The 26,563-nt window shown below is 42.1% G+C and overlaps 1 protein-coding gene across 3 annotated transcripts in view; it reads right to left on the bottom strand.

Moving 5' to 3' along the window:
• tiam2a (TIAM Rac1 associated GEF 2a) overlaps positions 1–26,563 on the bottom strand; it is a 90,297-nt gene that overhangs the window by 59,824 nt on the left and 3,910 nt on the right. Inside the window, exon 1 of one of the 3 annotated variants that reach the window (XM_053844344.1) lies at positions 8,974–9,462. The exons of the other annotated variants lie outside the window; for them this stretch is intronic. The gene's annotated coding sequence lies outside the window, so the exon portion shown is untranslated. Of the gene's footprint in view, positions 1–8,973; positions 9,463–26,563 lie in introns of those variants that run through there. 3 annotated transcript variants of the gene reach the window in all.

The raw sequence follows: 26,563 nt of genomic DNA, 5'->3' as shown, positions 1-26,563 counted from the left end.
GAACCCTGAAAATGTCCTATTCTCTGCTCAACCATAATTTTACTCTAAAATGACCTTGAGACCTTTGAAAGGTGCTTCTAAATATAATGCATTATGATCATCATTATTGGGGAATGACCAAAAAAGAAAGAAAAACAGAGGAAGAAAGGTGGAAAAAGATGAGGAGGAAGGAAAATTAAGAAGTAAGGACAAATTTAAAAAAAATAAAAGACTAATAGGGCATCAGCCATGGAGACAAAAGAGGGGTAAATAAATGAAAAAATAAAAAAAGATCAGAAAGCAATTGGAATCTGGTTTGTTTAGCCAAATATCTCTCAGGACTCTCTAGTCAGGTACTATACAATCAAAGGCATATAAAATACACTTAATGTTGATCCTTAATGATCAACATTAAGGAGGAGAATGAAGTACATGTAGAAGACGAAAGAAGCGGAAAAGCGTAAAAAAGAACAGACAAAAGACTGAAAAAAGTAGGAATAAAAAGTGTAGAATGAAAGAGAAAGAAGACGAAAGCATCTTATAAACACCAATGAGACACAGATAAATAGAAGCCATGAATTGAAAGTAAATACTGAGCGGTAACGTGGCACTAATTGAGTTGCGACAGTTTCCACAGTTTTTACTATTTGATGAACATTAATGATGATGGGAATTCTCAGCTTTGTATCAATAATTAACAGGCAAAGACGAGACGGCAAGTACTCTCAAAGCTGGTGCTGTCAATTACAAGAATCATTTCCTGATGTTTCCCGATGGGTGAAACAAACAAGTCAACATTGAGTCAAGTGGAGTGAAAGTCACTTCAGTCCATCACTCCACTCACTGTCAGGAGTCTGCACTACAGTTGAGGAAGACTGAGGAAAAACAATCCTTGTTTTAGCGTTGGCGGTTTGTTGGCGGTTTCTCCTGCATACATAAATATAATCATTTGTCAGGACAAGTATTGATGTTTCATAGCAGCAAAGCTTTGTGGTTAACCGAAGTATTCAGCCAGGGAAACGATCATATGCAAGCCGGGAATGGATTGGAATTGAATGAATGAGGTCTTCCAGCTTGTGATAGCATGGTTAGGACGCTGGACAATAAACAAGAATATGTAGCTCCATACGCCACAACAAGAATCTCAGCTTACAGGACAAACCAAGTGCTGAACTTTCTTCACTTTGTTTTTAGTATTCTCAGCCTGACCGAGTCGGGCGGACGTTCCTTCTGCAAAATACCCTTATTAGTTTAAAAACAAGCCAAACCACAAGGTTTTCAGTGAAAGCCATTTGTCCACGCGAGCAGACCGCAGGGTTTGCCGCTGGCGACAGAACAGCTCACGCTAACACAGAGAATGAGTATCGCAGCAGGGCGAGCGCCTGCAGAGACCAGAATAAATCTTAAGAAAATAGTTGTTAAGGTCTTTCCTGCTCACATGCCTGTCGCACACTTGGTCACAGCAGAGGTGAAACTATTGACAAAGAAGATGAATACCTTCCTGTCAATGCAGTAAATGTCATTGTGTTGAGTGACATGATGTTAACGTGAGATTAGTCAGCGACAGTCTGACAGCCGCTTTATGGGTTTGGATAAAACAACATCCACCACAGACATGATTTATCGGACCAGTCTTACTTTAATAAAAGCATTCAGGGATATTCTTTTGACTTTGTCTAGAGATTAACACAAACAAAACAAACTTCACAGAGTGCCACTGCTATTCAACAATCCACAAGCTGCAACGTGGACAGAACATTCTTCTCTTTTTTCTCGCAAGCACACATGCTGCAGCAGTTGTACACACACGATGCGCACATCCCCTGTAGTTGTGAGTCAGTTGTTCCACTTTACCGCTCGTCTAAACTGTAGACGTCATCCCGGCACAGTCATCTGGAAAAGCTAACTTTGGTTGGAGGGAGTTTTGAATTTTCCCTCATGGGTGGTTGAGAGCAGTCAAGTCGTGTTTAAGACTAAGATAGGTTGTTATTAAGGCATCTTTAACCCATTAGCTGTTCCCGGAATGGGCACTTACCGAGCAAGTGAGCAAGAGCGCAAATGTCAAACTCAAGACCCAGGAGCCGTACGCTGCCCACCAGTCATAGGAGGCTTGCGAGCTCTTGGTGTTGGTATGGTATATCAGACTGACTATGATCCATGGTGATCTCACTGTTAAAGGCAGTTCAAGTTTGTTTCGAAAAAGATTGACCTCAGTTAAGTGCTTATGGCAATATCAACAGACAACAACTCTCCAAAAACTTGAAATAATTTATGCAGGAGGAAGGGAATTCAAGGGAACAAATGTAATTTAATTTGTAAGACAACCAAAGCCTCTGCTCCGTGGCCCCTTCTGTGCATGAGTTTGACACCCCTGCGCAAAAGGGATGACATCATATCTACAAGCATCCATCCTGCGGTTACCCTAAAAACCTCCCAAGGATGGAAATGACCTCTGAAGTCTGCATGCTTTCTTTGGAGTCGAGCTTCTGTTTTAATAGTATCAGAATGAAAGGCAACCCAAACATAAAGAAAGCAAAGTGTTATCTCACTGAACAGAACGTTTCCATTTCAATGACATAGTTCAGTCCCAAGGTCTGATGTCTCCATATCCACTTGTCAACGAAAACACTGATCCTCAGACTACATGATCCAAAGACCTGCTGGTACTATCCACAGCCCTCAAGAAAGATTTACAGGAAGGATGCAGATAGGTAGAGTCTAAAGATACACTAACATTACAGCTTTAAATACATTTTATTGATGCAATTCTAGAGGTGCCAGTCAAAGGGCAGTACAATGTGCACGTGCCGTCTTCACAACAGACGTGAGAACCTGCTACAATGGTCGCTGAGCAGCTGATGGATTAAGCTACTAGTCCACTTGGAAGAGTAAGCTCTCTGAATATGGCAGGATTGCCCAAAATTCCTATCAACTGAGCTCTATTTTTGCTTGACCTGGCGTGTCGCCCTCATAGAAAACAAGACCGATTTGATTAAAAACAAGTTTCAGTTGAGTAGCAGTGTTTGGCTCAGAAACATCTACCAAGCTCAGTCCTGCACCTAAATAAATTAAAAAAAGAACTCAGACAAACAGAAAGGTGTTAGGAAAGGGCCAGAAAGTACAGGGCCTTAATATCTTGGACAGAGTGAACCTCAGGCTGAAGTGCTGTGAAACAACTGCCAGGCAGGGATTACGTCTTATGGGATGCAAAGGAGAAAATAATGGGAGTGGAATTTCAGAGTGAAATTGAAGCTGACCATATTGAGAGGAGCAATGAAATCAGGCCCACACACACAGTTCCTGGCTGTAGCCTAGTACTTCTTCCCTTCCGACGTAACAAATATTAGACATTTCTCTACTGAAACAGCCTGAAATGCTTTTGAGAACCATAAATCTTCAACAACACAGATCTAGTTCCGTAATCTTGACATGCTTTACAAACAGATCCTTCACTTTCAGATCGGCTTCTTTCTGACAGCTGAGACCTGTCAGCAAAACAAGTCCGCATCACCATGTCGCTTCAGGAAACAAGCAATTTGGATACATTTACCTTTTTCAGAGAGAAGACGCTTCATGAAAGCTGTAATTGAGCGTGTTCAGCGAGCAAACACCAGGATTGCTTTTGACCCCAAGCAATCACGACTAGTCTCCGTTTACACTGGCCAGCCGCCAAATGACTGAACAAACATGACGAAGTCTGTAGACCGAGAGGTGGAGGAAAAGGCTTGTCGCACTCAGAGATCAAACCTTTAACGGCAGAAGTTGGGGAAGGGGGTTGAAGAGGAGATGAGTGCTAATGAACCTGGAAATCTCTCCTAACATATCTGTGATCTCATCTCATGGCTGCCAAAGACCATTGAATCCGACAGAGGGCATCTCACACTGAGCGTTCGAAAGCAAACGCTGGAACAATCTGGTCACGGCTGCGGATCTGCTGTATTACATCACACTGTGAGAAAGGTTCAAACACAGCAGCTGTCGCTGTCCAGTGGATATTCCCCAATGTTAAACAAGAGATAAATAAATGCTAACAGAACCAATGCTTTGATAGCCATGGTGAACTACCACACATATGACAGTTGAAGTCTCGGCAGAGACTGGACATTCACGTCTGGTATCTCAAAGAGAGCATGAACATCCACGACTCTCTCTCACTCAGCCAGCTCAACTCCAAGATTTGAATTTCTCAAGAATTTGTTGTGACTGCTGCTAGAAAATCCCTAGAATGAAGGCAAGTTTGTGACAGTGTGAGGATTTCAAGAGATAGCAAGCCCAATACTCCATCTACTGAGACACATACCAGAGCAAATCTACTTCACACTAGTTGCCACCATACCACCAAGAGCTGGTCTGGGCTCCTAACCAACGCAGCATAAATGCTTAAACAATGGCAGAACATGACTTGCAATGACCTGAGATCCACAAGCTATGAGCAAGCCAGTGCCTTAGCTATTGCGTACTCACATGCTGCCAGTATTCCATCTGAGACGTGACTAAGTTATGAGGTGAGAAGCGAGCTACAGCATTTTCAGTGTCTTACAGGCCTGCCAAGAAACGTTTAAGATGAATGGGCTAGATGACAGCGCTGGCGGTTTGTTGTCAGCGATGACTGGAGCAGCAAAATTTTCCTCTGCACGACATTGTTGTAAACCCAAAGAAGTAGTATCAATACACCAAATGTCTAACACAATAGATGACTGTACCTAAAAAGGGTGAACAAAAAGACCTTCCCACTAATGAGCAGGTGGGTCAAGCTAAAGTAAATGCGTTGCCTTATTTACTCAATCCATCCATCATGGGAAGAACAATAAAGGACACCACTGAAAGCCCTTGCACCGACCACTTCCACCAGCAGCCCCAGCTGTGTTTGCCCTTCCAATAGGACAGCGATAGTAAGTGAGACCTTCTGGCTACTGGAGCGAGGTGGCGCGGATCAATCACAATTCACTTTGTTGTCAGGAGAGACCAAAGAGTGGGATTAAATCTCTTTGGTGGATGGGTGAAGCAAAAAGCATTTCCATATGAAAAAAAATCCCTGGTTACCAAGGAACATAATGTAGTTTTTAAGTATAGACTGAAGACATCTTTTCCTTATGAAGTTGATCTGAGATATTGTGATTTAACACTGTTCAATCTTGCTCCCCTTTCTGCAAACTCAGCAGGTCTCTTGAATAATGTCATGACTGACTAGAAGTGAAATATAAATCACGAGGTGAAACCCATTAATCACAGGATATGCATTTGTCTCAGATAGAAGGAGATATCTAACGTCATTTGCTTAATCACCGGCGATACTTATCGCATCGGTTTCTGTTTGATCGCAAGCTGAACACGTGCTCTTGAGGACTGTAGATTTTTTATCACATAGTTCGGTTAGCTCATATGTTCAAGGTTGTGAGAGTTTGTTGACCATTTGCTTCATAATTTAGGAATCACGAGTCGGTAAGCAAAAGTTAAATGACATGACATAAAGAAGTGCAAATCGCTGAACCCCAAAACAAGAGAGCTTTTATGTCTACAGTTCAAATACATCCACTGCAAACGGTACTGAAGAGAGACAGCAGTATAAAGAAGTGTTACGTATATTATTGAATGCCTGATAAAACCTTGTGATCCACTTACTGAGGGAATGGAAGTCAGGAAGGTTGAGATCAGAAACATCAAATAAAAATAAAAAGCATTGGTTATATATATAATCGAAAAAGTACACACCATTTCAGCCCTGTAAAGTGCTGTGGTAGCTTTTCACCCAATTATTTAAGACACAAGGTGACACATGGCTAGTTTTAGGGCGTCATGGGGCCTTTTTGCTTCATGCCCCACAATCCTGTTGAGATTTATATGGACATCAATAAAAGAATGGCGCTCACACTTATTACCTCGGGGTTAATGAAAGTCTACATCACTTGGGCAAGTCATGTGACATTGTAAAAATCCACCTCCACCCAACGGGTTTAATTTGACAAATGGTTCAACTCGCCGCCACCTTTTAATCTTCATTTTCTGTGCAAATCCCACAGCCTGTTCTTTAAAACAAGGGACCCTGAAGGGGAACAATTCAATTTAAACCTGGGTGTTAATCTCCTCAAAGGCCAGAGAGTTAAGAAGACAAGAATGCTCGTACCATAGTGCCTCGTTGGGTTCTGCTCTTGAGGCGGACACACAACAGACGGGCTGACGGAACCAAGTGTGCGTCAGCTAAAGTCGCTAAATAATGCAACAGGAAACGTGTCGAAAATAGCTGGGTTTATTTTATATCCGATTGCGCAACCTTTTCCAAGATAAATTAAGTCATTACGACAATCATCATGACATCTCTCTGACCTGCAGTTGTGACGGGTCAAAGCTAGTCATGGGTTGTTTTGCAGGCATCATGACTGCAGAAGCCAATGAGACGTCTCAGCCAAAATGCTGTCAACACCACTTTTAGAGAACCTGCTTTTTATAGCAACCTCTTCAGATGCTGCTGACCCAACACTGGCAGCAAAACACTGACTATAATCTGAACCGCAGTTCAAAGAAACACACTCATCATGGTCGTGTCTGACAGGAACGTTTGTAAAAGCAGCAAAAAAAGCTCAGTCAGATCATTTAATTCCGACAAGTTCAGCACGTGAGAAAGTTAAATGCCTTTATGTCAGGGCGACAATAAACACAGGCTGAGCCGGTTCAGTCACATGCATCCCACCTTATATGGAGAAAAATGTGCAGGAGCGCAGACAAGAAACATTTGTGTTTTCTCAACTGGGGCAAGCTAACAATTACCATTTCTCTTTTGGCACACATGGTTTATAACTACCGCTAACCCAAAAATAGTGAGATTATTGCTGTCAGTCAAACTGAAGTAGGATGTAGGACAAACTTTTCCTGGATTACTTCACTAACTCCCCTTTAATAAACTAAAAAATATAGATTTAAAAGTAACTTTGATAATGAGCATTACACAAACAATCCTGGCTCAAGCAGGATATTTATCCTGTGCCTGGTTGTTATTAAAGTTTCTGTCTCAAATGACAGGGAAACAATCGCGTGGAGGGAAAAGGTATCAGTGAAACACCAATAACATCTAACAGCACTTTGGCTAAATGCTTAAACAAGCGCAGCCATCAATCATAGAGGCCTAAACATGTTTACACTTCATTAAATCCGACATAGAACTCACGTAAACATTTTGTGTACATCTATTCCATGACAGAGGAGTGCAATAAACAAAAGTTAAAGATGATAAAACAAGCACAGAGAAGATGTGGATGGCGAGACAAAGCTAGATGAGGTTTCCCAAGCAACTGAAGACTACTACTATATGCTACATTGAGGCCATTGAGACCATTGAGGCAACCCAACAATTTCCTAGGTCAACAAAATGAATGAACGCGATTATGCATTTTCACAAAATAAAAGAAAAGACGGGAATGACTAAAGAAACTGGGAGGAGTTGTACTGTCAATGTAGATTATACAATCGTTTATTTCGCTACCCGTTGAAAAACACTGAATCACATATGACGATCTAAGAAGAAGATCTAGGTACGTAGAATAACGTACCCTATTGCACTTTAATGTAAATATGTTTTGCTGGTTATTTGTGTAACATCTACCAGGCGCGCAAGATACATGCTTTAGTGACTCGATACAGCAACTGAACACTTTAAAATACAACTTTTTAGCCATAGCACAAGTAAACAAAAACATAAACCTAATCCAACAAAACATTTATTTTTAGAATATATTTTGCAGCATGTAATGTGTGGGGACATTATTTATGCTCACACAATTTGGTAAATGCCAGAATGTTTCTAAGAAATCTGAAAGAAGGCAACAGCTAATGCTGCCCAACGTACAACAACATCAGCACACTAATGGCTACATTCGAAAAACACAGCATCTTCGGCATCCATATGTAGCTTCGCATTAAACTCACAGTCAGGTACACGCAGTGTTGACTGTTTTCTTTCTGAGAAATGGTATGTGACATTTCATGGCCATATTTGTCAGTTGTGTTTGCCAAGACTTATCAGATGAAAATGTCTGGCATTTCAGAGAGTTATCAGAGCATTGGATTGTTCTTTGTGCTTCCCCAACAATGGTAAGCTTCCAGGCATCAATTATGTAAGAAAAATCAGCAAAATGTAGAGATCTAGGCATTATTTTGGGAAGCAAGGTCAACTTGTATACATCAATAAAATCGTACACAAAGCAGCCAGGCTCTAGATCAGCCTCCTGCTGCTTATATAGTCAACCATTAGCCTGTGTTGTTCAGGCAATAACCTGCTCAGCAGGGTCCAAAGATGGGAGGACAGCACCGACACCTTTGCATCTGTGTTTCCATGACAGCAGCAGCAACCATGCCAAAAGACAGGCCAGAGCCTTCCTCATATGTTTACACTGGCAGACCCCTCACCCCAGGAGTCCCCTGGACCTTTTGTTACCTTCTAGTGCAGCAGAATGACCGATCCCAACCAACACAAGACCCATTAAACTGGACCAGTCAATGGTAACTCACAGCCAATTTCAACTGACAACAAGTGTCACCAAATATCAGCCTTCATAAATCAGAGGAGACAAAGGGCGAGCAGTGGAAAACCAAGGGTTACATGTTGAACATCCCTGCACCCTTTCAACACTCTCGCTGAGCTTTTGTGTGTGAAGAATTACAACAAAAATACCTCTGCTGAGCACCTTTATAATCATTCAGGGGCAAACTGACGGCCTCTCAATTTAATAGATGTCATAACGCACCACCAAGAGGGTGAAGTAAAACCACAGAAGGCTTTTAAAAAGGGAATTGCACCATAAATAATTACGGTTATTATAGGCACAAGCAAGCAAAGCATGCGCAACAGTTCTATATTGCTTTCGTACAATATTGTATGTGATCAACAGTTGGATTAAAAACAAAAAAAAGTTTGCTGCATGGGATGCACCGAACTTGCGCGCCTACAAATAGATCGCTTGAAAGCGGCGTGAGTACAAACGAAGTTCCGCGGGAACTTACCGGTTTAAGGTTCTTCTCGCTCCGCGCTCGGTGTAAGAAGTTTCTATCCTCTGGGATTCAGCGACACGGCTCTAAACGGCATGAGAAAACAATCGGGGTTTGATACTAAATGACTCCCTCAAGATTTCCAGGACGACTGCTCATCGGACGGATCTCCAGGAGAGTGCGGGACTCCTCCCAGACAATGTGGGGTTAAACTCCTCCTTCCCCCGGCGAGCCGAGAGGAGGGACAGGCGGTGCACGAGCTCCGAGTACCGGGAGTCAGAGACGCGCAATCGTTGAGTCACTTTTATTGTCTCGCATTAACAGAACGGCGGAATGATATATATGATAGCATGTTGCCAGCGTCAGCAATATCTAACAGGTAAAATGACTAGGCTATGAATATATTGAACCTGTTTAGGACAACCGTACAAAAAATAAATACGATATAAAAAGGCTTCCTCACGGTTCATCAGCAATAACACACCCCACTGCAACACGAACAAAATATTAGTTCCACCCGACAATGGTTCTTATTAACAAATAGTAGGGTCAACGACATCATTTACAACCATCATCTTAGCTGGTAGCTGAAAGTTAGCAACATAATAGCCATCAAGACTGCCATATTTATGGGTTACATCGCTAACAGACAATGACTAGTTTGACTGCTTCACATAGTCCAGACTACATGGTAAATCACGAGTTTGTTTGCGTCATTCTAACTAAGATATGAATTGTTTGTCAGTCGCTTATATATATATACATATATATATATGTTCCATTGTAAGAACCCAGTAGAACGAGTAAGTCTTCTCACCAGTTTAAGGTAATAGAGACACTCCAAAACATCTTGGTTGTAAGCTACACAGTAGGCAAAACTACATTTGCACATTTGGAGGCTTCAATAACAATCGTCCATCATTCCTTCTTCCTGTCAGCAGGTCCTGCATCCCTCACCTCGCAAGACAGCATGACTTTACTGTCGTCACATGAGCTAATGTACTGATAAGCAAGTCGAGAACAAACAGGTTTAACTTCCTCAAACAATCACACCACAAGCAGAGAATGAGAAAACTGTCAGTGTTGTTTCGCCTTTCGTTTGGTATCATTATGCTCAGTGGTCCGCGCCCTGATAAGGCTGGTCCTTCCTTCTCTGCCTCCTTCGCAAGGCTCATAAACACTGCGTTGTATAATCGCGCTCATTGCTTTGACTCATCCCTCATAATCTGCATTTTTATAGACGCTAAGAACGGGGACCTGAATGATGGCGATTTCAGCAGCACGTATGAGAAGATAGTTTTGTTCACACAGTATTCATCGCCACTTCAAGCAATGTTTACTCACTACAACAACACATGAAAGCGGCTGATTTAAAATGTGAATAGTCATATCTCTGTTTTCAATTCAACCACAGAGCTGGTCAAATCTTGGGAAAACAACGTGCACAATCCGAGCATCTTTATGCGTCTGTCAAGACCACACAGCATCAGAACAAAGCATGTGATTTTTGAGCTCATACCACAGACTCCTATGACCAGCCGAGACTGAAATGTACAACTGAAGTTTGATAAGAGAATTGGAGAGAAGCTACAGCTGTATTCGAAGTGCTATTGTGAGATGTATATGTTCAGATTCTTAATGCTACCCCATCTAGACTAGAGCATGTAAGTAGAAACTAAAGAATAAGGCACAAGACATATTTACAAATAATAAACTGACAACATATCCATGTGCGCAGATTTTTTTCTGGTTTGACAAAAGCCCAATGAGCGTCCTCAAGCCATCTGGGTCTTATGAAGGTTTGACACAAAGGGTCACCATGTTCTAAGGATGAGAAATGAAAGCAAGAGGCAAGACAGTCCATGTACTGGTGGGGCAGCAGCCTTTCACAGGAGCAAGATGGCACACCTTGCCAGGAGGAAGGCAAATGTCACCATATGGTACTCAAAAGTTGACAGTGTAGAGCTGCCAAAAATGTCCTCATGGGGGTCTGGATTGACTTCCTAATACATGTATGGAACACCTCAGACCAAAACTGTCGCAAACTAGGACATGACCAATACGAGCGGTGTCTCCTGCTTTGCATTTCTCACAGCATGGGCTCAGATTTGGATCGACGCCAGCCATTTTGAATTACATTAGACAATGTCAAGCATAGATTGAGGATTTATGGAGTGATGATAGAATGGAGCTCTGCTGGTCAACGGAGGTCTTCCCAAGCAAGTTTACTTTAAAGAGAGACAACAACTCAACCTACTTAAATGGATGAAAGCAAATGTTTCACCTCAGAAGTTAAACCCTCCCATGAGGAGTATTCGCACAGTTTCTGTGTTCACACAGATCTGGCGTTTTCAGCCACCCGCTCAGATACTTCTGGAAAACAATGACCATACTGCCTCTCTCTGCCTTGCTGTCTCCCAGAAAGTAGTCATGGGACAGCAATAGAGAAGACTGCAGAGTAGCTTAATATTTTCACAACAACAACACAAACGTGCTGTGGACAGAACCACTCTTCAGCGAGGCCAGACACAAACAAAATATATTTTTAGAATTGAATTTCATATTGATTACTCCCTTGCTGGTGTCAAATGGTGCAGGTCATTGTAGTTAGTTGTAAGAGCATTACACTACAGATCTGGCATATTTACTGCGCCGTTTTCAGAGGACGCCTGAAATGGCTCTGTTTGTCACAGGGCAGGAAAATGTGCGTCTCCGTCTGCATGTAGCTTTAGAAAACAACAGTCTGTTAGCTAAAAACATAAGAGCAGCGTGATCTTTTTCAAGTACCAAATGAGGACTTTCAGTAGTTCAACCCCGCCAAGTTGATCTGTCAGAATAAGGACGCAGAGCCTCATGCAAGTTACTGCTGAGAATAGGGAAATGCTTACTTGCAATCTGAAATTGCACCCTAGAAGCTTGGCCTCTTCAGCGGTAATAAGCACAAGGACACTTCCCCACATTAGCAGGACTCTTCACCTCCTGGGTCATTTCAAGCAAATGAGGCTCTCAGACTTTCCCGTTTTTTTTTTTTAATTCTCCACCACGGGCACATACACTTCATTCAGGCTGGATATTCACCTGACACAGGTGTGTTTTGTAGCAGGCCAAACCTCTGCTAGCATCCATCTATTCAACAAAACAGTCACTGAAGATGTCTGACAATGGCGATCCTGACCCTTCATATTTGAAGTCCCCCACCTATTATTTATTTTTTTTAATCTAGATTTCAACATCATTGTTGAAAATGTACCTTTCACGTTTGTCCATTGTGTAACGTTTTTCATTTTTTCTAACTATAGCGTTCAACCTCTTTATGAGAATCAGTTTAATTTATGGCTGTGAGCTATAAGACGGGAATAAAAGTCATCCGTGTCTGCTCTCTGTCTGAACTGAGCCCTCTCCTTACCTTGTTTCAGCTGTCACCGATGTTCTTTCATTATGGCCTGTAATGGGGTCTCCTCAGTGATAGAGGGGAAGGAGCCAGGAGATTCCCCGCTAAGTGATTCTCTCACCTTCCTCACCGCAGCCTGTCGCACAAATGCCATACAGCCATTACTACAAGAGTATAAGCCGCCTGTTCAATGTCCATGCATGAATGTGATGCGAACCGAGCCTTCACCCAGCCTCAAGAAGGTGTTCTGGGTGCGGGAGAGGATGGATTTTCTTTTTTTTTTTATCTCAGAATAAGAACTATAATCACATTCCCGCCACACCCTGGATCCTAAATACAGCAGACTTTGCCACAAAGAGGCGTTGCAGCAGCTCGCACAATAAACAAGGGCATCTTTTCACAGCCACGATGAGGGATGAAAGGAAAGGCCCAGCTATTTTGGACAAGCTTTTTAATTGAACACGACAGGGCTGATCCCTGTGATGCTGGAGGCCTCTGAGGGACAGAGCAACGTGAAATCAATGAGGACCGTCAACCATAAACACCACCGCTGGCATTCTTATTTATTTCACACATGTGGAGCAGAGCAGGAAACTATTGGATACAGAAATTCAGCTGTATCATTGGTATGTCAGTTTCTATATATATATATATATATATATATATATATATATATATATATATATTTTTTTTTTTTTTTTTTTTTCATTTTTTTATTGTCTATATTAATAATTTGCAGGAGCATGTTCATATAATAGAAAAGGTTCCACTTGTTATAGTCAAAGCCAGGAAGTGAAAACTATTATTATGGGACATTTAGGAAAGCATATAGTAGCAAAAGAAGACCAAGCACTAGTTTAATTTGTATTTTTATTATTTCATTTTTCCAAAGCTCTAATTTTTAGTTTAATGTTTTTAACCTCACCCATATTTTTATTTTTATTTCAATTCAGAATTGCAAAAAATCTCTTATTTTTTAAATACAATTATTTTGTTGTTAACCTTTCACTGACCTGCAACAATTTTATATACCATAATTTCCAGACTACAAGCCACTATCTTTTTCATGCACTCTCTTGCTGGCCTCAGCTGCTGCACAGAGCTCCGGAGGAAAACACTGGAGGAAAGTGTCAGCCAGGAATATGCACAAAGAAAAACAGCACAATAGGTGCTTAAATGTCAATAAAATGTCATTTTCTTCTATCTGATGTGTCTTATTGGCGAGTTTGTTTTCTTCATCATCACCATCAAAATAAATACAAAAGACAAGGTACAAAATCACGATGTGGAAAATTGTTATCCACAAAAATAGACAGCAAATTTAGCGTGAAAGACGGTCAATCGCTCTCCTGCAGAGGTCAGTGGTCTGGTCATAGTGAGAGGAAGGAGGTCAAAAACGGAGTGATGTGTCAGAGCTGTTGACTGCTTGAGCCGATGGTGAAGAAACTATCACCAGGGTGTGACTGACTGCGCTGAATCGCTGTCATCGTGCGTGTGGAAAACATTCAGACAGATGAATGGAGGGATTTGAGACAATAAGAGCACATATACCGTGTGTCATGTAGGGGAAGCTTTAGCAGCAACTTATACCATACATACTTGTATTGGTTTAATCGCATACATGCACACTTTACAGCTGGGGTATCTTAGCAACAAGATTAACCAAATTGTAGCTGAATAGCCCCAAAATATCAATGTAACATGAAAGTTACATGTATTGCAGTTCCGTTCAGTAAATTATCCAGTGTCAAATAATGGTTGTTAGCAGTAGCACACCACACACATTACGGAAAAAGTATTGGATGACAAATATAGCTTTTAACGTTTTACTTTTTTATATATATATATTGAAAGACATTAATGTTTTTGTGCAAACTATGAGGTGAATAGTTGCACAATGAGATCTTGTTCTTCACAGATCTCATTCACAGTTGGTGACAGTAAGATAAAACTAAATCTGGAAAATAACTAATAGAATAATACTAAAGAATAAGGGGAGATGTTGAGGAAACTGCAGCAGCCATTGTACATTCTGAACTTTTTTTTTTTTATCTTTCTATTCATGTGAGCGAGTACCTTTCCAACTTGAGAAACACTGCACGTATTTAAAGAAGCTGAATGCAGTTCATGGAAACGCTGAAGTTCTCTTCTCTCCCTGAGAGCAGTTCTGAGGAACCAAATCATTGTGTGAAAACTGTGAAATCTCCTCTTGTGTTTCATTAAATCCCCGTGGTAGCTGCGTGTGTTGGTTAAATCCCTTTAAATCTTCTACATTTCATCTACAGACTTTCTCTTAACCAGTTGCTCTGGAGCGTGAGTCAGCCGAGGGAGGATTTCTTAGCCACATCTGACGGGGAAATAGCGCGTCTTGCAAATCATATCTGACACCGGCGGCTCGGAGCAGGGATGATGACGGAGAGCTCGGTCATTGTGACATCAAACCGCTTAAACGTAAAAAGCAGTCCACTAGATGCACCTTGATTTGTTTGAAGAGCACAGCCAAACAACATAAAGACAAGCTTCCTGTTTCTGCATTTTCATTCATTCATTCACTTCTGCTTATTTCCTTTGCAGGGGAGGGGGTGGAGTTTATCATAGCTACACAGGGCAAGAGGCCATAAGTCCATCACATATAGACATATAGGTCACCAAGCAGACTCCGCTCAACCATGTCAGCCCTGGGGCGTCCTCCCAGTTGTGCTCCTCACTGACTTCCCTTGATGTGAAGGAGCAGTGGTTCTACTTTGAGACTAAATTCCTCCCTCAATTTTAAGGGTGCACTCACACTACAGCCAGAAATGAGTGACTAAAAGTCACATAGGTTGGTTTGTGAGGGCATGAAAACATAGCCATGACGCAACCATTACATGTATATATGAAGGGACCACTAAAAAATGACCAGCTAAAAAGGGATCATATTGGTCTGCACCCTCGTATTCTTTCTGTATTAAGGCTAGGAGTCCAGAGCACACCAAGTTCTCTGCTCATGTTGGCGTTACAGACCACTTGTTTCACAGAAAATCATCGCTGAGAACAACGGATGTTAGGGGTGTAGGGAAATATTGATGCGCTCAAATATTGCAACACTTGAATCCGCAATACTGTAATGATATTTTTGCTGAAATATTCTTGAATATATTCATGATAATCTAAGTTGTCTGTATTGATATTTAATACATAGATACTTGGATATTGGATATTTCTAATAATTTAATTTTAATGTTTTCTTATTGCGCACTTGAGTTTGTTGATTAAAAACGTAGCACCACAACATAATACACATAATAATGCTCTGCATTGGCTTGTTTTCCCCCCTAAAATTATGGTTCTCGTTACAATATATTGCTGAATTTACAGTATCGCCATGCATCATACCACCACTACTGTGTCAGGAGACGCATCGTATCACAAGATACCTGCTGAGTTTTTCTGGCCCTAACAATGCCACTTTAGTTTGAAATGCTTCTCCATGTTGCCGTGTTTTTAAATCCATAGATCAAGACTGCTTCGGTACCTTTGTACGTGGGAACTGATCTTGGCGTGACGGCTTAATCTTCTACAAATCTCTCCACTTCTGGGCAAACAACGTGAATCCAAACATCTCCAGCCAGAGGCCAGACACGAGGAGCTCTGGAGTAAACACGGCGGCGCTTAATGGAGTTGAGCTTGAAGTGCGCTGACGCATCACCAGCACACAAACAAACCTCAGAGAAGAAAAGCTCCACTGAGTCGAAAGCCCTCAGATTCAATCGGTCACTCTGAATGTGATTTGCATCAACTCTCCCTTCTAACTCGATGTCTGAAAACACGCCCGGTAATTCAGAGACGTATTAGCGGCATTCTTTGGACGATTGCAAAATGAGTCATTCGCTACTTAACAAGACTGTGATTGGTGTTTTACGGCAATGCTCTGGCTCCATTAGGTGTCAGAGTTAGGGGCCCGTTCACACACACACACACATTCGTCTGCACCCCCGCAGAGCAACACTTTCACACCGGCGCGGAGGAAGCCAGGCCCTCAGCTGGTAAAACTTCCTTGTTAAAAACATCCGACTGCTTCACACAATGGAGCAGAATCCACCCCGCCAAACCGGCTTGTCTCTCCGCCCCAGGCTTCGAGGATATGTCTGACCTGGAGGCAGCTCATGCAAAGCTGACACTTCCCTGCAACTGTCTGGACTCCTTTGTTTACAAGCTCTGTGGAGGTGTGTGTGGACACAAAAAGCAGTGTCTCGACTGTGCGTAAATGAGAGCGCCAGACATTTTCCTGCCTCGCCTCATGCGAATTTATGTTCAAAGATTACAGATGAGTGTGTGCTAAAAATAGCAGTAATGATATCTGGGTCACGAAATGATGAGACGATCCATTTATTGATACAGTGGAATAAGATTCTCCTTGAAGTGTGTTTGCGATGGAGCCTGTGAAATACGATGAGTCGGCAAGTTGAAGATTTGAAGCGAGGTCATGGTGTGGTTACAGCAAAAACCTCAACATGACGTCAGTGCTGGTGTGTTAGCTGGGACGTCCTGTCAGTGATGTGCAGTGATACCGTGCTGGTGATGTCATCGCCCTGATATATCCCAGTGATATGGCCGAGCACATTAAGCTAAACTAGTATCAGTCAAATGTTGGGGCCAATTTCACCAACTCAACTTCATACAGCTCAGGTGTGTCTGTGTCATTCTTAACTCAGAGTGAATGGCTTTTATGAAAGAGGAATCTTTATTTTATTCTAGTCGCAACTTTATACTCCCTCAATGTTGACTCATGATACAAGTAAATAGCAGCTCCTGCTACATTAAGCTTCCCTTTCAAGCTATTTTATAGGGCCCTCATACACTTCTCCATGTGTTAAGCAAGGTGAAACAACAGGTTAATTTATAGGAAAAACCCTCAGTTTCGCCAACAGATCTCATTACATTATGAGAACGGACACTTGAGCATGAGACGGCATGAGACTGATGCCACATCACTGTATAAATAACTTCATGGACCTTTTTGACCTTTTTAACCATGGATAACTATGTGGATTCTGTGGATTACGTTTTTTTCAGGATGGTGGACACGCCATGAGACGCAACATTGCGTACTACATCACCAAAAATATCAGCTTGGATGAATAAAACAGAACTTTATGGGGTCCACTACAAGACTGAAGAGAACACAAACAGTAACAGCACTCCTCAATTTAAAGTCTCAGTTGGGTGTTCTTGATGTAGCTAAAATTAGGAGATGAAATGCATCAAGATTTTTTTATTTTTTGATAAACAGGTTTGTTTAAGCTGATTTAAATGCATGACCGGTATTTCTGACCAGAACACAGTTTTGCTCCTTCATGTTTCTTTGATGCAAAGCGACTCTATTACTATGTGAGATGAGAACAACGGAAATTTTAGGTCTCAAAAAACTAGCAAATCAGGGACGTGCTCAGATAGACTCATAGTGGTGCTCAAACACCAGCCCTTTTTCCCACAATGAGCAAAGTGCCCGTTCTTGAGTCAATTTTTTTTCTTCAATCTTACATTTTTTTGACAGTTTCCCCTGACCCACATGCTCAGACAGGTAAACGGAGTGCCCCTTCAGTCAGTCAGATCTGACTTGTTTTGTTAGGATCTTTTGGGATTTGGGATGTATCATTTGGTTTGTAAAAAACACATTAATTGGCCTTGTTATTGTGTTTAATATTTAGATATATTTCATGGTAAAATCCCTTTAATTTATGAGATCAAAGGGCAGCGCCAAACCGATGACCTCAGTTTCCTCAGGGATGAGCTCGGACCACTATGCCACAAAATTGCATCTAAATACACTCAGTTTCAGTTAGACATGTTTTGTAAAAATATACATTTTAAAGTTTTTAAAGTTGTTTTCTTTCTTTCAGCGATTGGAAAGCATTTTGTGTTTTTTAAAGTCAAAGTTTAGAACACTTGTAAATCCCCACAAACCAAATCAACAACATGAATAATTACAATAATAATAAAAAGAATATTTTTGCACACACACGCACCAGCTGACAAAGACATATTAGAATCGTCAAAACTCAAATTATTGAGCAAAACACAAGGAAATTTTAAACTAAGAAGAAAAGACTCTGATGTAACTGTCAGATCTCCAGTTGGGACAGTGTACAAAACAAAGGAAGTATTATACTAAAGTCAATATCATTGAGGAACCTTTCCAAAACATGCAACCATTAAGTACTAAATTCCATTTAGCACCAGGTGCAGTCATTGTACGAGCCAGGAAATAGAAATGATTATTTAACACAACACTGTTGCATAAGATCACCATCACTGCCAACCGTACTTGGAACTGGAACACTGTGCCAGGACTCTGTTAAAGCTTGGATGAGGAGCTGGGCTATCAGGGAGAGGCTCAACGTAAAGTCAGTGCTCCCCCTGAGGCAGTGCAGGAAGCTGAATCACAGAGAAGCCACAGCCTTTTGACTGTCCAAACTTGGTGGCATGTTGTACATTAACTCTACTCTCAAGTGACTGACATGATCGATGCTTAGAGGACGACTGAAAAGTCTGTTCATTTCCGATTCTACTTCTTTCTTCATCATCGCTGAGGAGAATTTTGGAATGATTGTGTCTTTCATTCCAGTGAACACACGGCGGCACCAGAGACGTCTGCAATCACATGATTCATCGTGATTTAATTACATCTTTTAGAATCCACAATGCTGAAAAAAAAACCCAAACCGAAAATGATTTAGAAGCCGCCAAGGATTCTTTGTTCTCAGAACAATTTATGCAAACAAGACTGAACGCCGAACGTCTGCCACACGGCCATACGGTAAACAGAATATCGGCAGCATCTGCTCATTATGCGGCGCTGAGCTGGAACATACCTGCGAATTACACGTCTGCCACCGACATTGCAGCACTTTGATCCTCTACTGAATATAAACTCAGGAATATTAACGCTAACCTTGATAAATGAAAGAAGACTCTGAGCAGATGTTCGGGGTCTGACGTTGTGTAGGTCATGCTACGCGAGAACAAGCATGTGTATCTTGCTTTCAAACTTTCATTAAGTGCACATTAAGTAACCATCTGGCCTCCCTGACTTTAACTCCAAACTCTTCTCATATACAGTGGTACCTCGGTTTTCGAACATCCCGGACTTCGAACAAATCAGAGTTCAAACAAAAATTTTTGATTTCGAATGAAAATCCAGAACTCGAACCCCCGAAAAAAGCCGGAACGTACGTGGACCGATCAGCTGAGCCACAACTCGCTTTGTTATTGTGTACAACGCAGCCTCTGTATGCAAACGTGTCCGGTTAGCTACATTCACTGACTGTTTTTTCTTCATATTGAGGTGTAAAACCTTTCCTGTCTCCACACTGGACCGTGGTAGAGTGTCACAGGGGAGGTGCTCTCCACACCTCCGAGGCTGGAGCGCTCACTCCAGGGTTTGATGTCCTGTTGTGGGCTGGAGCTGGGACAGGGATGAGGCGAGTCTGGGACAGAGCGTTACTTGGTTTATGACACCAGCCAAACTGCACAGAAGCGCACATTCAGAGCTGGACACGCACCGAGCACCTCTTCACTTCTGGAGAGACCTCACTCACTCAGCAACCCCTCCCACATGCAGCGGCCACACACATAGAGGAACAGCGCACCTGCAGCAGACACTCTACATTCACTCCTACAAAAGCCTATTTTAAGGCTTGGAACGCATTATTTCTTTTTCCATTCATTGTAATGGGAAAAATCGATTTAGATTTCGCTTCTCGAATCGTCTTCTGGAATGGATTGTGGTCGAGAACCGAGGTACCACTGTACTAATTTCTGATCTTTTTAAGCACTCCCAATAACAACCACTTTATCTGTGACTGAACTGACTCTCTGAGTCTCATGGTAGGTGTCCCTTCTTCTCTATCAGCTTAGCCGATTCACTCACGGTCATCTCCACCATGTCTGCATTCTCTTGTTCAACTCCCTTGATCACTGTCTGGGCCCATTTTGCCATTGCACCTTCTACAAATCTCTCCACTTCTGGGCAACTTCTGCACCAACCTTGGGAATCGATCTGGTGAGCTTTCCAGGTTGGACAGAGAGTTCAGTTACTTCTGAAACACACAACGAAGAATCATGCTTTGCTGTTTCAGCATGAGTCTATGGTGGAACAGAATACATATTTTTTGCAGGATGATTATTACTCACATCTTGCTAAAAAAACGTGATATATTGGACAACATCCCATAACAAAAGGGTTGCAAATATGTTCTTCCAACTTGTTTAAGCCAGGGGTTACCAAACCTTTGAGCACACGACACGACATGTAACTCCCTCCTACCCACCAAATACCCGCAGGGAGGTATAACCACACCAATATGCAGATTTAGACTGACCTCAACCATTAGCCATTTTTTCAAGTTCAAGTCAAGTGGGATTTTTTTTGGCGAAGGTTATGTTATTGACGTCATTGGTTTATCAGGCTATGTTCCAAATAACATGAAAAGTTATGGACAGATTTCAATGGAATTTTAAAGAAATATGTGCAAAGGGACAAGGAACAAATCATTCAATTTCGGAAATGGTTCCAATCGCATTATGGATCCAGGATTTTTTTTAAATTAAATTTTCTTAAACATTGGGACCATTGTCAGCATTTGTGTGAGACTGGCATTTGGATCCAGGAGTATTTTGAAGGATGCTTGGGCGATGGATGCGTTGGGGATGGATTGAAGCTGCTTGATGGAGGTTTGCACCCTCTGAGTATTTTTGTAGTCTCTAATGATTTAATCTTGAATATGTAGTACATGTAATTTTGTATTTGCTCTATTTTTTCCCATCTTCCCTGACATCTCCAACTCCCCCCAACCAGTGGCTTGTGAAAAGTTAATATACAGCAGTTTAAGTAGAGCAGTCTCCTTCACAGATAGTCAAGAGAAAAGAGAAGACAAAGAGGCCAGAATACATTTCCGCTCATTTGCTTTTAGTTGTACCCTTAGGAAAAACAAAGGTTTACTGAGGTGTAGTATGATTATACTTATATTATACTACAACTGAGGTAGTACACTACACTTTTTACATACTGAATTTGAAATACTTAAAGGTACAGAAGTATGCTCAAGTATACTTGTCAAAAAAATTAACTTCAAGTATGCTACTTTTTGTCTTACGGATTTCAAGGATTTGCACTGATATTGTTTTGTTCTGATTCGACAGTTTGATTCGTGCTTTCATTGAATTACTAAATAATTGTTTGTCACTGTGAGTGTGACACTCTGCCATCAACTATAGGTGATATGTACAGTGAAATGTCAACATTAGTTCATGATCACTAAATGTAAGTATATGTATCGGGGAAGTGAATGTGTGCTCCTGTGGGTGGTGCACAAGATAAACTATTTTACAGTTTTAAAATAATGTGGCCATTAAATATCCATAGTAAAATTCAAATACTGGGGAGAGGTATCTACCTAGTACACTAGTAGTATGTTTCTTGTATACTCACTGAATACTTGAAAGTATACTTAAGTTAAAAATGTCACAATTTAGTCAGAAGAAGTATTAAATTCATATAATCCCTAGTAAAGTACTTGTATATGGTCTTTTTGCTAAAGGTATTTGGCTCAAGTAAGTATGTTGACTACATGCAAATTCTGCTGTACGACCAACAGACAGCAAAGCACATCTGGTAGCTAAGCTAGTTTGTCATCTCCTCCTTGACTGACAGACCATTTGGCCTGTTATGACAGGACCAGGAAGCGATAGAACATAGAGAGCATTTCCCTTTTTTGTCAAAGAGGTTGTTGACTTTTTAATCCAAACACACAGCTTTAACATCTGTGGCAGACCACCATAGGACTAGAGAGTCCGCTGGGGTCACTCATCCCAGATGTTCTGAGAAACGTCCACACTTCCGTCACTGAGACGGTTCAGCGCAGCTCACTGACAGGAAATCCATCCTCTGTTCTATTTAACAGTTAACCAGAGCCATATTCCCACACACACTTGGACATCCCTGGTGCCAGCGGGTCATTAATAAACATGGTCATGAATGTTTAATTGGATCCATGCGGCGCCGGTGGGGAACCCTTGTGGCCAATATTGACAAAGTCACAGATTGAAGGACCAGTAGGAGGGAGTCCCTGACCACAGGTCAACTGTTCTTAAGAAGGGCATGCATCTCTCCTCCGCGCTCATTTGCGTAAGAGGACGGCCAGTCCGAACCTCTGTTTATGCAGATCTCTCCCCGATATAATGAGCTGATTCATAAACAGTTATTTACTGTCAGACTCAGCCACTGGGGTGATTTTTTACATTTCAGGAGGCAGGGGTTTATTTTTCAGTCGGAGCCAGAGGAAGGAGGGGAGGTAATAATTCATATTTTAACATTTGTTTTGATATTGCCAGGAAAGAGAACTGTAAATCGCAGTAGAAGAGGAAATAAAAGTCGCACGATTGAGGCGATGGTTGTAATGGGAGCACAGCAAATCCATTTTCTGTTACTAAAGTGGGATAGTGGACGGGAGGCGTCCCGACTTTCTTCAAAGAGGTCCAGATTTGACAAGGTGAATACCTGATGCTCTTAAAATAAATGAATGGTTGAGCAGGAACATAGTGCTCAGGAGTAATCCAGAGTTAAACACGAGACAAAATTGAAAATGTTTTGGTTTGAAGCACGGTGTGACAACACATCACTGTTGTGTGCAGGCCACTAATGGCACCACGGCCAGACTTTGACCAAGACTGGTGTAAATGGATGGATTAAAAAAACTTATATGCTAGTCAAGCTAAGATGCTAACAGTATGAAACCTACCACCCTTTCCTCACAATTAAAACAAGTTATCTGACAGTTATTTTTGAACAGTGGCCTAAACACAGTTCTTCCGCAGGATCTAGTGTAGCTGAATTCCAGACGTAACAAAGAACACAAGATTTTAATGTGCGAATGTAGCAAGACGCGCTTTAGCACTCGCTCAGAAAAGTGGTCTCATCTGATTCTGATTGGTTTCACCATTTGTGATGAAAAAAGTTCCTTGTTTTAAAAAGTTTAGCGCATAACTAACAAGAAACACGATAAAGAAAACTCATACTAACTAGCGTTTCCTTCAAGTCGATGGCTTGAAAATATTATTTAATTGAGACCTCAAAATATTGCCGATATTAAAATAAAAATTCAGCTTAAAAACTGCTATAACAACCTATCATACCCTTTTTTAAAGCCAGTTAATATTTCTGAATGAGAAAGGGAGGGAAAACTAAAGAAAATGGCCGACTGAAGTAACAAGTATGACTCAGCTTTCATTCGGCTGTTTATCAATACACCTTTTTCAAGTTTCGATTTTGTCTTGAGACACCACATCGATTCTAGAACTTCACAAATCTCACGTCACCTCTTCCCAGACAGATTCCGATGACTCAGGAATTTCCCGCTTTTTCCTCTTGACTCGTATCTGCCTCGTCTCCCGCGCACACTTCAGAGTGTGACGCGTCGCCGGGGAGCACCCTTCGCTTACCACCGTAAATAAACTGGCAGACAACGGCGAGGCCTTGAGGGCTAATTACCAGATCTGCAGCAGTCCTGCTAACAAATAGTCGGGGAGCGACAGAGAAGCAGCGGTAAACAAATGGAGTCTCGCATGTGAGAGCTCGCATACTCACACAGGGTGTTGCATCTAATGGAAACAATGAGGGCTGTTTTGATAAAGCAGGTGTCGCATCTGCAGGAAGGAGGTGACTCAGCTTTAATAAGCACCTTCTAATAGGTCGTCTCGCGCAAATGATGACAGGGACGCGCGGCTGCATGGGAACGGCATATGATCGAGCCTTTTCCCACACAAAGCTGCGCCCAGGTGAGGGAAAAAGTCATCGATTAACAGAGAGCGGCGGTAAATGTGCACACAACCTGCTACCACTTGTAAGAGGTAAGAGTAAAAAATGATTCCCACTAGTGCATTAGTATTTCAGTAAATGTTGCAGAGGATGCTGGGCGAATGTCTTGTCTTTGGTGTCACATAATTCTGTTTTTCGACACAATCCAAGTGAAGTGTATTAACACTGGAGAGAGCATCAATGGCATGTATCACCGACGTCACCTCAGTCTTATTCTTGATATGTCACCATGCGTCGGGCTAGCTTCAATGTTAGTCTACGCTGTCACAGTCAAGTTTCCCAGTGTCATGTATTGCGCCATGAGAGTGAGAAAGGGCAGAAGTTCAACTTAAATCATCAGCCTTGCCATCCTTCCCAGCATATAAAGAGATGTTAGATAATTTCTTATAACAAGAGCAGCACTTCACGAAGCAACTCTCCTCATCTGTCATCATGCTTCATGTTTGCACAGAGCTGCTTCATTCCAGCTGCTGTGCGACACTAGTGACACACTGTAAACACACACACCTGTATCCGACGTGCCAATCGCTGATAACACACACACGCCGTCCCGGCGTGTAAACACACACACACTTGGCAAACGGTGTTCGACAATGCGACAATAGCTTCTCCTGCTGCTCCTGGCAGTGAGAACAGTCTGTCGACCAGCTTAACTAATCTCCAGACTGAGAACTCGACGTGAAATTTGGGGAGAATGGGATCGGTACAATTGGAGGGGCAGAGTGGATGAACTGCAGACATCTGCAGTGCTGTAGGAGTGAACAGAATACAAATACTAATGCGAGTGGAGGACAAACAAGAAGGCTGCTGCAGGTGTCGAGACCACCAACGCTCTGTTTCTGAACGACTAAAAAGCTTCCGCTGGAGGTTCAGTTCAGAATTTCGGCTTCGCTTCTGCATCTTTTCAGACAGTGCAGCATTGCCCAACAGAATTTGCCACTGCAGGTCCTCCACCTTAACCTGTGTTGATCGTGTGGTCACATCTTCACATGCATGAAGCTCATTTACCTCACCTGCTAAGGCCATTGAGGACCTAGTTCAAGATCCTTTACCAAGAGTCCAGTAGGTCGGAACTTGGGACAAAATTCATATAATATTGACGCAATATGGCTGAGGGTTTAGTGAAAATAAAGTATTTTAGGAGAAAAGCTGAGTATTATCATAACAAAGGATGTCGAAAGTTGTCGAGCAACAGCAGGCAGGAAATTTGTGGATGGCTGGTCTGGGGTGCATATTGAAAGGCAAACGCAAAAGTGACATTTGCCTTCACCTCATCTTCAGATGCAGGACTCGCGGGAGAAATTGACATTGTTGATTTTACATTAATATCTAGAACACTCACATCTCGATATTGGTACAATGACGTCTCCAGCCCGACACTCGAGACATAGCGACTAAGCAGCAAGATGCTATTGCATCACTTACTTCCTAGCATAGCGATGAGGGGAAGTGCTTTTTCAGCAACAGCAACCACGTAGAACATTTTTCCCAGATTCTGACCGATTTTCCATGACGGGTAACGGGACGCAAAAACCAACCCACTCAATCTGATAGATGTCTGACATGGATCATGACACCTTCCAAAATTGTGTGCTATAATAAGCTATAGAACGAAGGTTCCTGTTCATTGCCTCGAGTTTGGATTGTCTCATAAAGTATTTACAAATAGTAGTCCTGTGGTCCAAATCTGACACATCACTGCTCGATTGGACACAATGGGAGAAAACCTAGGTGAGAACCCTGCATAAATTGAAGATACAATCTGCTGCACATATACCACCTGAACAGTCCTCCATTAGAATGTTTTACGGTATACCAAGCGCATAGGAGACCAAAGGGCCGACCCAGGATCAATTCTGTCTCCCTTCTCTGTTGGAGTTCCTTCAGAATTGGAGAAGCTAATGATTCTACCGTGGCGTACAAATGACCGACTTAAGGAGGTTACTCCTCTTCCACTCTGAAGCGCTTCTTTAGAGGGTGAATAAGATTTGCTCCGCCGCTGGGAAAAGAAGGATCAGTAGATGCTAATCCCCAGCGCTAGCTTGCTTCCGGGTGCTGACTCACTGAACTCTGGAGGCCATGGTGCTGCCTCCGGGCCTCGTCCTCACCCAGGACACAGGGTCCGGGACCGGCCAGCTAAGTTTAAAGCGGCGTCTGGATCAAACAGTTTTGTCTGACCCCATGAATTTGGACTATTTCACCAGCATTCTCTAGCTGTCATCACTTGGCAAGGGAGAATATGATGTCTGGGTTTGTGTTTGTGGCCCACAGAGGATGATTTGGACTCAATCGATGGTACCAATCAATTAGCTGTGAGTCTCACGTGGGAAGAACCTCATTCCATTTATCAAAGGGCT

Source organism: Synchiropus splendidus, chromosome 16 (genome assembly GCF_027744825.2).
Source record: "Synchiropus splendidus isolate RoL2022-P1 chromosome 16, RoL_Sspl_1.0, whole genome shotgun sequence".
NCBI lineage: Eukaryota > Metazoa > Chordata > Actinopteri > Syngnathiformes > Callionymidae > Synchiropus > Synchiropus splendidus.
Note: the sequence above shows the minus strand (reverse complement) of the source record. Positions and strands in the feature narration are given on the sequence as shown.